The following is a 17,956-nucleotide window of genomic DNA, read 5'->3' as shown; positions in this document are numbered from 1 at the left end:
CTTGCCGGGAATCGAACCCAGGTCCCTGGAGCTGTGAAGCAGCAGTGCTAACCATTGTGCTACCGTGCCGCCCATATGTAAATTGGAATGCGACATGTAAAGTGGGTTGGCACAAATTGTAGAAATGGGAAAATTGTCCTAAAGCTCATAACAAGATCAATCATGGAAACATTTTTAAATGAAAACTTCAGCACCATTTCCCAAGAATGTTATTGCAGCAATAGTCACATCTCTTCTCCGCAGGTCGTCCTGAGATATCACTCATGGCACGATTTAAATGTAAAATACACGCGAAGAGCACAGGCACAGCTTAAACAAAAAGGCTTACTCAATTCTTCACAAGATTATTGCATTATCTATGCACTCGCTTTCAGGCTAAAATGATTGGACTGAATGGATGAATTGGCAAATTGATGCCACACGATTCCCGGCCTGTTCTTATGGTCTATTTTACACCTATCGCCCCTGTTCATCTTTCTAACAGAAATGCTTTAAATGCGAGTGCATTCTGAAGGCCATTATTAACACTATCAAGTAAACAATCCGTCATTACTCCTGAATGGCTTGTAGGCTGCAATAATATACGGCGAGTTGTTTTCCAGTCGCGCAGAGGATCATTTGTCAATCAGATCTCTTAAAGAGAAAGGTTTTCATCAGCAATAACTCATTGGACACATTGATCACAGCTCTGTTCACTTAAAAGGATGAGGTTATAAGAAAGAAAACGCATTTGAAGAACTACCACTGGACTTCAAGTGAACTCAGCAGAGCTGATATATGGCTGGAAAATAGTAGGCTCACAATTGAGAAGCCAATTATTGCCTCAGAGCTTATTTGGTACGCTAATAGGGCAAGCACTGAAAATCAGCGAAGATTTACCCTGCATGATATAGCAGTGCTAAGTGCTTGTCTGTCCTGATATAGGCCAGAGTCAACCCAGAGGAATTGTGTAGCTGCCATGGAAAAGCACAGTCTTTGCAGGATTCCAAAATAGAGATTCCTCACATTGAATTCAAGCCTCAGGTGATTTTCGAAAGTCATCTTCCTTCACTATAGCTGCATGTTGATTTGACTTTAGTCTTCAATACGTTGACAATCATGGCTTTGATTCTCAGTTGGCATGTGGTGCATTGACATCAGGTGAAGATGGCCAAAAGTGTTTTTTTTCCCCCCTTCCTTTGGATGAGAGGTTGTGCGGCAAAATCCTGTTCAGCAAAAAGCAAAATAAAACTCCTCAAGACTGACAGATAAAAGCTTAATGACACTTGAATATCAGAATCATTAAGCAATGGTCCAATCATGAAGCTTATACATCGACAGCTATATAACAATCAGCACAAGACATCCCCGATGGCTCAGCCTCGTTCTGGACAGGTTTTCCTTTTTATTGTTGGAATGTAAAGGACCACATGGTTGAAGTGCTTAGAGAGAAAAATAAAGTTGGGTAGGAAGGACATCATACCTGTTCGGATGTGGGTCTGACTTTCTGTCCATAATAAATCCAGGAATTGGCTGTAAAGGAACAGTGCTTTTGTTGCACAACATAAAGTAAAGCAAAAACCACAAGTCTGTGGTGAACACAACTGGTCCCAACCGGGACAATGGAATAATTGACCCACTCAGGGGCCTGCTTTATACAGGGCTTGTGACACAAGCTCCATCTGGTTGGTTAATTACCAATCCCCAGGGAACTCGTATCCAACAAGTCCTACAGGGAGGTCAATCGGTGATTCCCCATGCAGGTTATGGAGGTTATCACACTCTCTGTCAATTAATGTCCTGAAACCAAGTAGGAAAATGTGCTTCATTGGATAAAAATTGAGGTAAAGGCAGGCACTATTTCAGATTAAGCCACTCTAGACACTGTTGCAGAGGCATTGCAATTAATCCAAATGTCTCTGGATTAGGATAGGGCAACAGTGTCAGGATCACTATTCCCGAATGCTTTGGACTCTCTTCTCGAGGACAGTGTGAGGATGTCACACAGAGTCAACTCTGATGTGGTTTAATGCCAAAAAGCCTCTTCACATGTATTATCAAGACCTACAGGTGAACAATGGGCAGAAGTGCAAGGGACAAGATGGTGGCAACACTGTATTAGGATTCAACACCATCAAACAGAGGAGGTAGGGGAAAAAATGAAGGTAGAAAATTGGGGAAAACGAGCAAGTGCTTGAGTTAGAAAATAGTGAATCAGGAAAGGAATAAATAATCAGCTACAGAAACAAAAACAATTAGAAGGGAACTAATTAGCAAAGACTAATCAGTCATGATTTTTATAATTGCCAATCTATTTTTACATTTCCAGTACTCTTACTGAACAAGGCAACTTACTGAATAGTAAGCACTGCCCTGCACGATCGTTTGACTCCTTTCCGATATAAATCCATCCTTTAGCTAATGTAACAAGTTATTTCCTTTTAAATACAAAGAATGATTTTTTCAACAAGCAAAACACATTCTTATCTATAATAGATCATACGGTAGTTACTTAATTAAAAAATTATATCATGCCAAACTGCAAGGAAATTGTTTTTAATGATGTACTTGTAGGTGGAGCAACTTGCATACATGATTCCTGGATCACCATATTTGATGATTTCGACACTTGTCACATTTCATACATAATTATTTCTGCCAAAATAATTATGCAAAGTTGTATTTTATTTATAACATTCTAAAATTACTGATGCACCATTATATCCTGCCAGAAAAGGACCCACTAATCATCTTGACTGGAATATTAATAGCCTTGTCCTGTTACTGTTTCATAATTGGATATTGTTGGAACAGTCTGTTGTTCTCCATCCATCTCGCCTTCCTATAGCCCCTCTCAGCAACGTCATGGAATGACAATGGCTGAGGCTCCAGTCTATTTGCCCATCTGTCGGATCTGTAGGATGTGCAGTTGGTTGAGTATTCAGTAATCTTTGCTTGATTTATGCTTGGCAGAGGGGAGGGAACCTCCTGCCTCAGGAGATTGAACAGATTAGATGGAGTCCATGAGAGAGCAATCTACAGTCTGAGGGTGGATTTGATGAGCTAAATGGTCTTTCCTCCCTTCATGCTTTCTAATACACGATATTAAAATTTGCCTCATTTCTCCTCCCCCTGCCCCTCCCCCAGTACATTAGTTAAAGTTTATTTATTAGTGTCACATGTAGGCTTATATGAACACTGCAATGAAGTTACTGTGAAAACCCGCTAGTCACCACACTCCCCGCACCTGGTCGGGTACACGGAGGGAGAATTTAGCATGGCCAATGCACCTAACCAGCACATCCTTCAGACTGTGGGAGGAAACTGGAGCACCCGGAGGAAACCGGAGCACCCGGAGGAAACCCATACAAACATGGGGAGAATGTGCAGACTCCGCACAGACAGTGACCCAAGCCGGGAATCGAACCTACATCCCTGGTGCTGTGAGGCAGCAGCGCTAACCACTGTGCTGCAAACCACAGACATAAAAATTCAGGAGGACCATCTATAGCAGGATCCAAACCCTGTGGTATAGTACTAAGGATACACCAATGATGCATACAGTACCTCGCCACCAGACAATCAAAGATCAGATTGGTCATCTGCAACTTAAGAATTATTTCCTCTCCATCATTTCTGACAGGTAACCCTAATTGTTTTTTGTAAAACAGAAGTAAAACGAATGATTTTTTAAAAAAAATCCACCTCTTTTAGCTTCAACTCAATGTATCTTTCCTACCAATTTTCTTTCAGAAGGAACTGAACAGTCCAAATCTAAAAATGTTCAATCTGCGTTATAAATTTACAAACAAAAGGTGGGACCTCATCTAATTTTGGTTCATTTGGAGTTCAACATTCAGCTGGGGCAGCACGATAGCACAGTGCTGCCCCAGTACACTGTCCATACACTCCATACACTGTCTGTATGGAGTTTGCATGTTCTTCCTGTGTCTGTGTGGGTTTCCTCCGGGTGCTCTGGTTTCCTCCCACATTCAGAAAGACGTGCTGGTTAGGTGCATTGACCCGAACAGGTGCTGGACTGTGGCGACTAGGGAAATTTCACAATAACTTCATTGCCGTGTTAATGTAAGCCTTACTTGTGACTAATAAATAAACTTTACTTTATGCTGGCACAGTGGTTAGCACTGCTGCCTCACAGCACCGGGGACCCGGGTTCAATCCCGGCCTTGGGTCACTGCCGGTGCGGAGTTTGCACATTTTTCCCGTGTCTGCGTGGGTTTCCTTCGGGTGCTCCGGTTTCCTCCCACACTCCAAAAATGTGCGGGTTAGGTTGATTGGCCATGCTAAATTGCCCTTTGGTGTCAGGGGGTTAGTAGGGTAAATAAATAGAGTTATGGGGATAGAGCCTGGGTGGGATTGTGTTCGGTGCAGACTCGATGGGCCAAAAGGCCTCCTTCTGCACTGTAGGGATTTTATGATTCTATGATTCAACTCCAATCTAGCACTTGTAGGGCAAATCCCATTCAATTCAAATCTCAAAATATATAACTTAAAAACAAATCAACTCATTACACACATCAGGACTGTGCCATACCAGGAAGAGGAAGAAGAAATCCACAAGAAAAAAAAAATCAGAATGAAGTCCAAGGTAAAATTTGAAGGTTGGGTTTGGCATACGGCTTGTGCAAGTCAACACAAAGGCTGGCTGCCTTTAATCTCCTTTTTGAAATAGTCACTCAGCTGGTGTGAGATGTAGAGCTTTGGCTGCAGTGTGTAGCACTGAAATAACGCAGAGAAAGACATAGTGTGCCGATGACAGATGATCACAGTCTCTGCCTTGTAAACTTGCTAGCTTCAACATCAATCATGCACTGAAAAATAAATTTGATCCTTCAGATTTATGTCTTTTCAGGGTTATGTAATACAGTTTTGATAATCCCGGAGGTGTCATATAATGCAATATTTGTTCATTTGATTATGGGGCTTGCCATTATGTGATTAAAATATTATAAAGTACCAGGCTGAATAGTGCAGGTAGATCACATTTCACAGCAGATCCATTCTACTTCCTATTTGCCACACCAGATGCATCCTGTATCCAATGTATTGACAGCGAAAGCAGAATAACCAAAACATTTTCTGTTGAGGAATGTTGCTTTGTGTAGCCAATGCAGGATCTGCTTCATTGAAATTGTAAATTAAATCATGAATCAGGATTTTTCTAATTACTTCAGAAGCTAACTCCTGAAATGTGAAAGTAAGTCAACATGCTGTATAAAAACACAATGGCTGGAATTTTACCATACGCCCGCCCATAGGAATTGGAGCGGACGAGGGGCAGACCGTGCAAAGGTCTGTTGACCTCGAGTGGGATTTTACAGTTTCGGGACGAACAAGGCCATAAGATCCCACCCAATGAGTGGAATTTTCCCGTCCTGCCTGCCAAGGGAATCGTAGCAGGTGGCGGCAGACCATGCAAAGTTCGTTGACCTCGGGTGGGAATTTCCTGCCTTGGGGTGAGTGCGGCTGGAAAATTCCACCCAATAAATGCAAACAGCCAGAAACTGCTGACCAAAAGCTATCCTGAAGCTACCATATTGCACATTATTGCTGAAAACTGGTGTCCACTTAATTTCCGACTCAACAATTACATTAAATTATTTTTCCGTAGAATAGCTAACAATCTTTCAGGCAGCTGCGGCTAGCTTAGCACATCCTTGGTTTCCCCAGTTGTGTTCAACTCACGGCGGAAACCTCGGACTTGAACTCCCAACTGTTTTTGGCAATTTGCTGGACTGTCGCCAAAGGACGATGGGGAAGAGTGGCTGGCGGTTACTACGCCAGCGCTGCTTCAGCCAAAAACTCAGAATCACAAGATAATGCTGACAATGAAATCTGGGATGGAGGGCAGTACGACTGCCAACAAGATAGGCTGGTTGGCAGACGATGAAGCCAACGTCTTTCCTGCCTCGATAGCCAAAGTCATAAACAAGCTGCGGCAGGAGCCTGCCAGCCAGTCAGTCATCCATTCAGTGGGGGAACAGCCAAGGTGACTGCCAAGGGAAAAAAAAATGCTGTTGGACAAAGGCAGAGGCCTTCAACGCGATCACTGAAATCTCTTCAAAAGAACCGAGAGCTGCTGAAAGGTAAATTGAGATGTCGAATGCTGCTAGCTCAGGAGCGATCATGAAGGAAATTATATTAATCTGCAACGGCGCACAATTTAAAGACATAGGCCAAACATGTACATGCAGTGTTCGGGCACATGCCTCTCCTGAAAGCACGCAGGAAGACGTCGGGCTGATGCCGCCATTTAGGCACCCGAGGACAGAGGTGGACCAGGCTGAGGAGAAGGCAGTTGGTTTGTTCACTACATTTATTTATTTATTTTAAGTTAAATTTGTGTAAAAAATCGGAGGTTTTTTTAAAACAGGAAGTGGGCCCAGCAGGAGTCTGGGAAGGTTTTTGGAGGGTTTAAAAGTAGGCCGCACTTTTGAGCGGGCAGCATCGTTAGCGGGCAGCAGAGTGAGCAGGAGGCAGAGTGAAAGCTGTAGGGCTTTGGCTCACAGGGCTTGGGCGAGCAGGGGTGAGTTAATTCATTTTTTGCTGTTTCTACCTGGTACTGGCAAGGTATCTAGAGGGGATGGGTGTGAAGGCAGTGCAATGTTCCTCTTGCACTATGTTCGAGGTGAGGGACGACGTCAGTGTCCCTGCTGATTATACCTGTGAGAAGTGCATCCATCTGCAGCTCCTCCAAAACCGTGTAAGGGAACTGGAGCTGGAGTTGGAGGAACTTAGGATCATTAGGGATGCAGAGATGGCCATAGACAGAAGCTTCAGGGATACAGTTACTCCGCGGAATGAAAATAGATGGGTGACGGTGAGAGGAGCTGGGAAGAAGCAGTCGGTGCAGGGATCCCCTGTGGTCGTTCCCCTTAGCAATAAGTATTCCGCTTTGGATACGGTTGAGGGGGACGACATACCAGTGGTGAGCCGCAGTGAGAGGATCTCCGGCACTGAGTCCGTCCCTGTGGCTCAGGAGGGTAAGGAGGAGAGCGGGAGGGCAATAGTTATTGGGGACTCGTTAGTTAGAGGGATAGATAGGAGGTTCTGTGGCAGCAAAAGAGACTCGAGGATGGTTTGTTGCCTACCGGATGCCAGGGTCCGTGACATCTCGGACCGTGTTTTCCGGATTCTTAAGGGGGAGGGGAAACAGTCACAAGTCGTGGTACACATTGGTACCAACGACATAGGTAAGAGAAGGGATGGGGATTTAAAACAGGAATTTCGGGAGCTCGGCTGGAAGCTGAGAGCAAAGACAAAACATGTGGTCATCTCTGGTACGCTACCGGTGCCACGTGATAGCGAGTTGAGGAACAGGGAGAGAGTGCACTTAAACATGTGGTTGCAGGGATGGTGCAGGAGGGAGGGTTTCAGATACGTGGATAATTGGAACACGTTCTGGGGAAGGTGGGACCTCTACAAACAGGATGGGGTGCACCTGAACCAGAGGGGCACCAATATCCTGGGAGGGAAATTTGCTACGGCTCTTCAGGGGGATTTAAACTAATTTGTCAGGGGAGTGGGAAAAGGAGTTGTAGTCCAGAAGTCAGTGTTGAGGGTGGTGAGGTATTGGGGAAGGTATCAAGGTCAAGGGTGGGTACCGGTAGACAGGAAGATGGGTTGAAGTGTGTCTACTTCAATGCAAGGAGCATCCGGAACAAGGTGGATGAACTTGGGGCGTGGATTGCTACTTGGGACTACGATGTTGTGGCCATTACGGAGACGTGGGTAGAACAAGGACAGGAATGGTTGTTGGACGTTCCGGGGTATAGATGTTTCAGTAAGTGTAGGGAAGCTGGTAAAAGAGGTGGAGGAGTAGCATTGTTAATCAAGGATAGTTTAACGGCTGCGGAAAAGCACTTTGAGGGGGATATGCACACTGAGGTAATATGGGCTGCAGTTAGAAACAGGAAAGGAGCGGTCACGTTGCTAGGAGTTTACTATAGGCCCCCAAATAGTAATAGAGATGTGGAGGAAGAAATTGCTAAGCAGATTATGGATACGTGTGGGGGTCACAGGGTAGTTGTCATGGGGGACTTTAACTTTCCAAATATTGATTGGAACCTTTGTAGGTCAAATAGTTTGGATGGGGCACTTTTTGTGCAGTGTGTGCAGGAGGGTTTCCTGACACAATATGTGGATAGGCCGACAAGGGGTGAGGCCACATTGGATTTGGTACTGGGAAATGAACCGGGCCAAGTGTTAGATTTGGTTGTGGGAGAGAACTTTGGAGATAGTGACCACAATTCGGTGTCTTTTGTTATTGCAATGGAGAGGGATAGGGCCGGACGGCAGGGCAAGGCTTACAATTGGGGGAGAGGTAATTATGATGCGATTAGGCAAGAATTAGGGGGCATAAGATGGGAACAGAAACTGTCAGGGAAAGGCACTGATGAAAAGTGGAACTTTTTCAAGGAACAAATACTGGGTGTCCTTGATAGGTATGTCCCTGTCAGGCAGGGAGGAAATGGCCGAGTGAGGGAACCGTGGTTCACAAAAGAGGTGGAATGTCTTGTGAAAAGGAAGAGGGAAGCTTATGTAGGGATGAGGAAACAAGGTTCAGATGGCTCGACTGAGGGTTACAAGTTAGCAAGGAACGAGCTGAAAAAGGGGCTGAGGAGAGCTAGGAGGGGACATGAGAAGTCCTTGGCGGGTCGGATCAAGGAAAACCCCAAGGCTTTTTACTCTTATGTGAGGAATAAAAGAATGACCAGGGTGAGGTTAGGGCCGGTCAAGGACAGTGGTGGGAACTTGTGTATGGAATCAGTAGAGATAGGCGAGGTGATGAATGAATACTTTTCTTCAGTGTTCACCAAGGAGAGGGGCCATGTTTTTCAGGAAGAGAAGGTGTTACAGGCTAATAGGCTGGAGGAAATAGATGTTCGGAGGGAGGATGTCTTGGCAGTTTTGAATAAACTGAAGGTCGATAAGTCCCCTGGGCCTGATGAAATGTATCCTAGGATTCTTTGGGAGGCGAGGGATGAGATTGCAGAGCCTTTGGCTTTGATCTTTGGGTCCTCGCTGTCCACGGGGATGGTGCCAGAGGACTGGAGAGTGGCAAATGTTGTTCCTCTGTTTAAGAAAGGGAATAGAAATGACCCTGGTAATTATAGACCGGTTAGTCTGACTTCGGTGGTTGGTAAATTGATGGAAAAGGTCCTTAGGGATGGGATTTACGACCATTTAGAAAGATGCGGATTAATCCGGGATAGTCAGCACGGATTTGTGAAGGGCAAATCGTGCCTCATAAATTTGATAGAATTTTTTGAGGAGGTAACTAGGTGTGTTGATGAAGGTAGGGCGGTTGATGTCATATACATGGATTTTAGTAAGGCGTTTGATAAGGTCCCCCATGGTCGGCTTATGATGAAAGTAAGGAGGTGTGGGATAGAGGGAAAGTTGGCCGATTGGATAGGTAACTGGCTGTCTGATCGAAGACAGAGGGTGGTGGCGGATGGAAAATTTTCGGACTGGAGGCAGGTTGCTAGCGGAGTGCCGCAGGGATCGGTGCTTGGTCCTCTGCTCTTTGTGATTTTTATTAATGACTTAGAGGAGGGGGCTGAAGGGTGGATCAGTAAATTTGCTGATGACACCAAGATTGGTGGAGTAGTGGATGAGGTGGAGGGGTGTTGTAGGCTGCAAAGAGACATAGATAGGATGCAAAGCTGGGCTGAAAAATGGCAAATGGAGTTTAACCCTGATAAATGTGAGGTGATTCATTTTGGTAGGACTAATTTAAATGTGGATTACAGGGTCAAAGGTAGGGTTCTGAAGACTGTGGAGGAACAGAGAGATCTTGGGGTCCATATCCACAGATCTCTAAAGGTTGCCACTCAAGTGGATAGAGCTGTGAAGAAGGCATATAGTGTGTTAGCTTTTATTAACAGGGGGTTGGAGTTTAAGAGCCATGGGGTTATGCTGCAACTGTACAGGACCTTGGTGAGACCGCATTTGGAATATTGCGTGCAGTTCTGGTCACCTCACTATAAGAAGGATGTGGAAGCGCTGGAAAGAGTGCAGAGGAGATTTACCAGGATGCTGCCTGGTTTGGAGTGTCGGTCTTATGAGGAAAGGTTGAGGGAGCTGGGGCTGTTCTCTCTGGAGCGGAGGAGATTGAGGGGAGACTTAATAGAGGTTTATAAAATGATGAAGGGGATAGATCGAGTGAACGTTCAAAGACTATTTCCTCGGGTGGATGGAGCTATTACGAGGGGGCATAACTATAGGGTTCATGGTGGGAGATATAGGAAGGATATCAGAGGTAGGTTCTTCACGCAGAGAGTGGTTGGGGTGTGGAATGGACTGCCTGCAGTGATAGTGGAGTCAGACACTTTAGGAACATTTAAGCGGTTATTGGATAGGCACATGGAGCACACCAGGATGGTAGGGAGTGGGATAGCTTGATCTTGGTTTCAGATGAAGGTCGGCACAACATCGTGGGCCGAAGGGCCTGTTCTGTGCTGTACTGTTCTATGTTCTATGTTCTATGGAGGAAAGGTACAATCGCCGTCATGCCTTCACAAGGGCAGTGGTGGAGAGGACAAGAGGTTTGCTTAAAATGAAGTTCCGGTTCCTGAACCATTCCAGGGTAGCAGAGAGGGGAGGGGGGAGGTCTGCAATATCTGTGAGAATAAGTGTTGCTCATTGTCAACATGTGCGAAGCTGTGTGTGGTAGCGTGGCCCCTTTAAGGGGGCGAGCTCTGAGGGCCTGTTATCAGGCCTGACCCTATGGAGAGGCAGCATGGGAAGTCAAACAAATTGGGTGGAAGGGTGTGCATCCTGGGTCGGGGAGGAACCCCATTTGGAGGCAGGGAGGACAAGAGAGTCGACATATAATATAGTTCTGTTAGACCCTTGTTTGTATATATATAAATATTGTTGGTAATAAACCCTTTATAACTTGAAGCCACAATGAGTTTTTAAAAATTCTTTCATGGGATGTAGGCATCATAGGCTAGGCCAGCATTTATTGCCCATCCCTAATTGCCCTTGAACTGAGTGGCATACTGGACCATTTCACAGGGCATTTAAAAGTCAATCACATTGCTGGCTCTGGAGTCCAGGTAAGGGTGGCAGATTTCCTTTCCTAAAGGACATTCATGCACCAGATGGGGTTTTCCGACAATGGTTTCATGGTCATCAATAGATTCTTAATTCCAGATATATTTTTATTGAATTCAACTTTCACCATCTGCCGTGGCGGGATTCAAATCCAGGTCTCCAGAACATTAGCTGAGTTTCTGGATTAATGGTCAAGCGATAATACCACTAGGCCATTGCATCCCCTGTGCCTTTGAAGTTATTACACTGGCAACGAGGAAAAACTTTCGTCGATGATCACAAGTGTGCAGCTAGAGGGGGAGGAAAGTCAGCATCGAAACTAATAAGCAGCAAGGTACATACATCATATAAGAATGCCTTTAATTGGTGAGATTGAGCAGTTTGACCCAGAAGTGGAAACCTGGGGGCAATATATCAAAAGGTTGCATTATTTCTTTGTAGCTAATGAAATCATAGTAGAAAAGAATGGAACGTGGTACTACTCACAGTCTGTGGCCCACAAACTTAGAGCCTGGTGAGGAATCTAACATTGCCTGATGCTCCAGAAATAAAGTCTTTTGACCAGAGAGTCGAATTGGTCAAAGATCATTTTAACCCCCGACATTCTATCACTATGTTGAGGTATAAGTTTTATTCATGGCCAATGCACCTAACCAGCATGTCTTTCAGACTGTGGGAGGAAACTGGAGCACCCAGAGGAAACCCACACAGACCCAGGGGGAACATGCAGACTCCGTACAGACAGTGATCCAAGCCAGGAATTGAACCCAGGTTCTTGGTGCTGTGAGGCAGCAGTGCTAACCACTGTGCCACCGTGCTGCCCTCTCATGTCATGCCACCCCCTTATGCCTCCATCCTGCCCTCATTCTTTTGCTGATTGCAACTTGCATGTTTTCCTGTGCAACGGTGAATTATAAAATTGATCTGTTGGTTGTAAAGCTCTCTGGGATATCCTGAGGTTATGATATTGCACTACATAAATGCAAGTTTGTTCTTTAGTGAGAAGGACTATAATAATATTACATGCTTTTAAGCAAGGAACACAATACAGACCATCTGGATCTGACCCAGGTTGATACCAAAGATGAGGGGGTTAGCTCATGAGGAGAGAGTAGATTGGGCCTGTACTCGTTGGAGTTTAGAAGGCTGAGGGGAGATCTTATAGGGACATATAAGATAATGAAGGGGCTCGACAGGGTAGAGGCAGAGAGATTCTTTCCACTTAGAAAGGAAACAAGAACTAGAGGACACAGCCTCAAATTAAGGGGGAGTCAGTTTAGGACAGAGTTGAGGAGGAACTTCTTCTCTCAGAGGGTAGTGAATCTCTGGAATTCTCTGCCCATTGAAGCAGTGGAGGCTACCTCGTTAAATATGTTTAAGTCACAGGTAGATAGATTTCTGATCAATAAGGGAATTAAGGGTTATGGGGAGCGGGCGGGTAAGTGGAACTAAACCACTATCAGATCAGCCATGATCTTATTGAATGGCGGGGCAGGCTCGAGGGGCTAGATGGCCTACTCCTGCTCCTATTTCTTATGTTCTTATGTTCTTATGTCCCTGGCACTGTGAGGCAGCAGTGCTAACCACTGTGCCATCGTGATTCCCAGGATTTCCGAAGGTTAGTTACCATCAACATCCACAAAGGGTTATACCAGTACACACATTAACCTTTTGGAGTCTCATTGGTATGTGCCATTTTCCAGTGTATGTTGGAAAATTTATTGCAAGGCATCCCTAACCTCGTGGTTTATCTGATGACGTCCTAATTATGGGAGTCTCATCTGTGGAACACTGATCAAACTCAGAGGAAATTTTGAGAAGATGTAAAGAAGCGGCTGTCTGGTTGAAATGAGGGAAATGCATTTTCCAGGCAGATGACGTTACATGTTTGAGTTTCAGGGTAGAAGCTAAAGGTTTACATCCTTTGGGGGACAAAGTTAAAGCCATTAAGGAAGAACAACAGCCAAAAAACTTGTCAGAGTTAAAATCATTTCTAGGAATGGTTAATTATTATGACAGATTCTTAAAAACTGTATCTACAATCTTAGCCCCACTTCACCAGCTTTTGAAGAAGCATCGATGATCAAATCTTTTCTCAACCCGTTCCTTCTGCAAGGATAACAACACGAGCTTCTCCAATTGAACCACATATTTGAGGACATTCATCCCTCGAGTCATTGTTGTAAATGTCTCTGCAATCTCTCTGAAGCCTTCACAGGTGCGGTGCCCAGAATTGGACACAATATTCAGTTAAGGCCACAACAGGGTTTTCATACAGATTCATCAAATTTCCTTGCTTTTGTATGACATGCCTCTAATTATAAAGTCCAGGGTCTCATATAGAATCATAGAATCCCTGCAGAGCAGAAGAGGCCATTTGGCACATCGCATCCACACCAACTCTCTGACCCAGTATCTTACCCAGTCCCCTGCCCTGTCCTTGTAACCCCACACATTTATCATGGCTAATCCATCTAACCTACACATCTTGGGACACTAAGGGGCAGTTTAACATGGCCAATCCATCCTAATTTGCACATCTTTAGACATAAGTCACATTAAACACATTCACAGCTCGCCTTGCAAGATTCAACCAGTTCTGTACATGTAACCGAACCAGAGGTCCCTCCACTCCTGCACCCCTTTTATACTTATATCTTTATTTTATATTGCATCCCCTCATTCTTCCAGAACTATCACTTCCGACCTCTCTGCAATAAATTTTATCTGCCCTAAGACCACCTATTTCACCAGTCTATGTCCTATTCAAGTCTACCTCTAATCTCTTCAAAGTTCACAACACTTCCAAATTTTGTTTCATCTGCGGACTGTGCCCTGTATACCCAAATCTACGTCATTAACATGTGTTGCAGTGAAACTCTACTGTATACCTACCTCCAGATAAAAAACACTTGCTCTAATCCGGAAAACCTGTCAGTGAAATTGATTATGGAGCCATTTTTTTTCTCAGGCTCATATTCAATTGCAGACTAAAACAATACAAGTGTATACCTCCTAACTCAACCACATGCTAGTTTCAGCAATTCTCTTTATATGTGCTCAAGTACAACCTCAATTAAAGGCCTCTGCCTGCATATAATTAAAAACAACTTATGTACAATTAGCAACCATTTATCACTATTCTGTTGCCTGTCATTCAGCCAATCTCTTACCCACGCTGCCAGTCCATGTTCTTCACTTTACTGGCAAAGTCTGTTATGTGGCACTTTTTCAAATGTTTTCTCAAAGTCCATGTACACCACATCAACCCCATTAACCTCAACAACCTTCTCTCTGCTACCACAAAAAGTTCAGTCAAGTCAGTTAAGCCCTATTTGCTTTTAACAAATCACAGCCGACTTTCCTTAATTAATCCATACTTGTCCAAGTGACTGTTAATTGTGTCCCAGATGGTTTCCAAAAGCTTTCCCACCATCGAGGTTGAATTCAATGTTGAACCTGTAAAGTGTCTCATTAAAAATTGAGACGTTGTTCCCCAAGGCTACTTTGAGCTTCATTCAGAGCTGAGGACATGAGGAATGGGATAAAAAATCAGAATGACAGGCGATCAGAAGCTCAGAGTCACACTTGCAGAATGAACAGAAGCGTTCGACAAAATGATCATTTAGTCCTGCATTTGATCTCCGCAACGTAGAGGAGATTTAATCATGAGTGGCCGATTGCTTAGGCTAAATTGAAAGAGGTAAAAGTAAATTGCTATTTCGCCTGGAAGGAGAGCCATGGATAGCACGGTGGCACAGTGGTTAGCACTGCTGGCTCACAGCGCCAAGGACCCGCGTTCAACTCCAGCCTTGGATCACTGTCTGTGCGGATTTTCCACGTTCTCACTGTGTCTGTGCGGATTTCCTCCGGGTACTCCGATTTCCTCCCTCAGTGCAATGATGTGCTGGTTAGGTGAACTGGCCATACTACATTTCCCCTTAGTGTCCAAAGATGGGTAGGTTAGATGGATTAACCATGGTAAATGTATGGGGTTACAGGGATATGGCGGGGAGAGAGCTGGGTAAGATGCTCAGTCAGAGAGCATACTCTCTGATTCATTGGGCCAATGGCCTCCTTCTGTACTGTAGGGACTCTACAATGGTAAAAGGACCAAAATTACATCTCCCATGTTCGCACAGCAAGTTGCTGCAAGAAGGGGAGTGGGTGTCCAGGGTGATATGAGGAGTAGACCAAAATGTAATGGAGGGGAACTGACCCTTTGGAAAGCTGAAAGGGTAAGAAATGTTTAGTGGTGGAGGAAGACTTTTTGAATGTGGAGCTTTGTGGATTGAAAGGCAAGGACAAAGGAAACCTCTTATAGTCTGAGAAAGAGGGGGAAGCAGAAATGTGAGAAATGGAATGGATCGGTCAAGGGGAATCCTCTATTGTGGACGGAGGAAGCTGTATCAGAAGTATTGATCTGGAAGATGCCATCATCAGAACAGATGAAATGGAGAGACGGAAACCTTGATAAACTCCGACAAGAAGTAAAGGATGACATATTGAATGTGGAGGCTAGTGGAGTAGAAAGTGAGGACAAGGAAAATGTTATCATGGATCTGGGGGAGAGGGAGCCTGGATTAAGAAATGGGTGATGCACGAGATTGGTGTTGGGCTTGAACACAATGGCACATTGCAAGCTGCCCTGCATAGTTCCTCCATCAAGCTAAAAGTGATTATTTATCATATAGTTGATGGGGAAACCCGGATTAAGATCGCGACTCTTGATGGACAATTCTGCAAACATGCACATATATAAAAGGATTCTGTACCTATTATAGTCGAATTGAGGCATATCAAATGGCTTTACATGGTGGAATCACCATTAAACAGGATATGCATTTTGTGGCTACATTGTGCTCAGGAGGGTCAGGGAAATAGATGCTTAGATTCCATGGAGAGTTAGTTATGCTGCTCACCACCACGGTCATGAGGAATCCCTGAATCTGCTGTCAATCCAGTAAGGACCCAAACCTACATGCCAATCAGCAAATGAGTGCCCAAAATACCTGAAAGAACGGTCAAGAGGAATCTTTTCTGATTCAACAAGGCTCCAAGATAAGACACTCGAGGATTGAACATTGAAACCAAAATCAATCTTGTGACAGTTAGGACTTTGATCAGAATATGATTTGATTTGGTAACACAACACGATTCAAACTGTATCAATGGCATGTGTTGACTGACCAGTTAACCTTGGAAATTCAGGGTGTGTGACCCTAATCCTGCTGAAAACCAATATCCTTGTGGTCTGTACAAGCGCCAAGAAGCTCATCTCAGTCTTCTGTTTGAGTAAGCTGCGTAACTTTAGCCAGTTAAGTTGCTGAAGTGCTCTTGCATACACATGTGTGTCCTTTGAGTCCTTTCTCTTGCCAATATTTAAGTAAGCTGAATGTGTCCTTATGGAGAAGGAAAGGGCACTCCAGACACTGGGAAATCAGAAGCGTGCCTCGGTTAGAAAGCTGGTAAGCACATGCCAGGCAAGCAGCTGACCTCCATTCAGGTTTTTTGGTAAAGGATCAAAAATTCAGAATACCATCAATGATTGCTGGTACTCGAAAGACCATACAAAGAACGTAAAGTCTTACAAGACCAGCTTCAGGACACATTTTATGATGCTGAACGTTGTACCTTCATTTATTTATTTACACTGTTAATTCATTCATGATACTATATCTTTCCAAATACAAGAAATAACACATCAGGGAAAATCAACAAAATAAATATTGAATTAAAACATTATAATATTACAAGATATATTTATCAGTGACTTCTATACCCCAAAGCTATGGAACCTTGAGCCAGTTTAACAAGAATAGAGTCCAAATATTACAACACTTCACAGCAGATTGAAGCTGCTTTGAAATGGGCTTGGTTTTAATTTTAATTCTTGGAGATCGATGCCCAATCATTAGCAACCATCACTATACTCACCTCCCTTTTCCAAGTGGCAGACTTTTGGATCAACGTTTTTCACAGACTCCAAGTTAAAATGTGGCTACACAGAAATAGGCCAGTATTTTACAACCTCGCTCGGGCGAGGCTGGTTAAATCCTGCCCAAGGCCAATGGAGAATTTGGTTCTGCGAGCCTTGCCAGCCCCGATTCCGGGGCGGGTGAGGCGATAGAATTCCATTCTCCATTACTAATGCAGACCACCTCTTATAAGTGCCCTGACAAAAACTTGAAGTTCGTGGCCCTTAAGCAGCATTTAATTTTGAGCCAAGAGTTTATGAACTGCTGAAAAAAAAGAAACATTCTACTGCCGAGACTGCTCACTAACCTAGAGACCGAAGACAGCAACAATTAGGGAAAGGCTCAATATTGTGTAATGGTGGCACAGTGGTTAGCACTGCTGCCTCACAGCTCCAGGAACCTGGGTTCAATTTTGGCCTTGGGTGACTTTGTGGAGTTTGCACATTCTCCCCATGTCTCTCCGGGTGCTCTGGTTTCCTCCCACAGCCTAAAGGTGTGCAGGTTAGATGGGTTGACCACAGCAAAATGTGCGGGGTTACGGAAATTGGGCGGGTTGGTGGGCTTGGGTAAAATCAGACATGATCGTATTAAATGGCAGAGCAGGCTCAAGGGGAGAAATTGCCTTCTCCTGCTGTTCGTTCTTATAATTCTTATGATGCTTTGCTGGAAAGTCAGTGCAGACCCAATGGACTGAATGGCCTCCTTCTGCACTGTAGAGATTTTATGGTTCAAAAACTGTCAACGAGCAATATTTTCTTTGTTGTGCAACCGTTTGAAAAGTCTAGAGGATGCCAGGGCTCTGAGTCAAACTTCATTATGGCATAGATCCCAGACATTCATTGGTCTGTTGAAACACGATGCCCAAGGGAAAACATTTTTTGATTGACAGTTTTCTCTTTTAGATTTATATCTCA

This window comes from Mustelus asterias, chromosome 13 (assembly GCF_964213995.1).
Source record: "Mustelus asterias chromosome 13, sMusAst1.hap1.1, whole genome shotgun sequence".
In the NCBI taxonomy this organism is placed as follows: domain Eukaryota; kingdom Metazoa; phylum Chordata; class Chondrichthyes; order Carcharhiniformes; family Triakidae; genus Mustelus; species Mustelus asterias.
The sequence above is the reverse complement of the archived record's forward strand: the minus strand, read 5'-3'. Positions refer to the sequence as shown.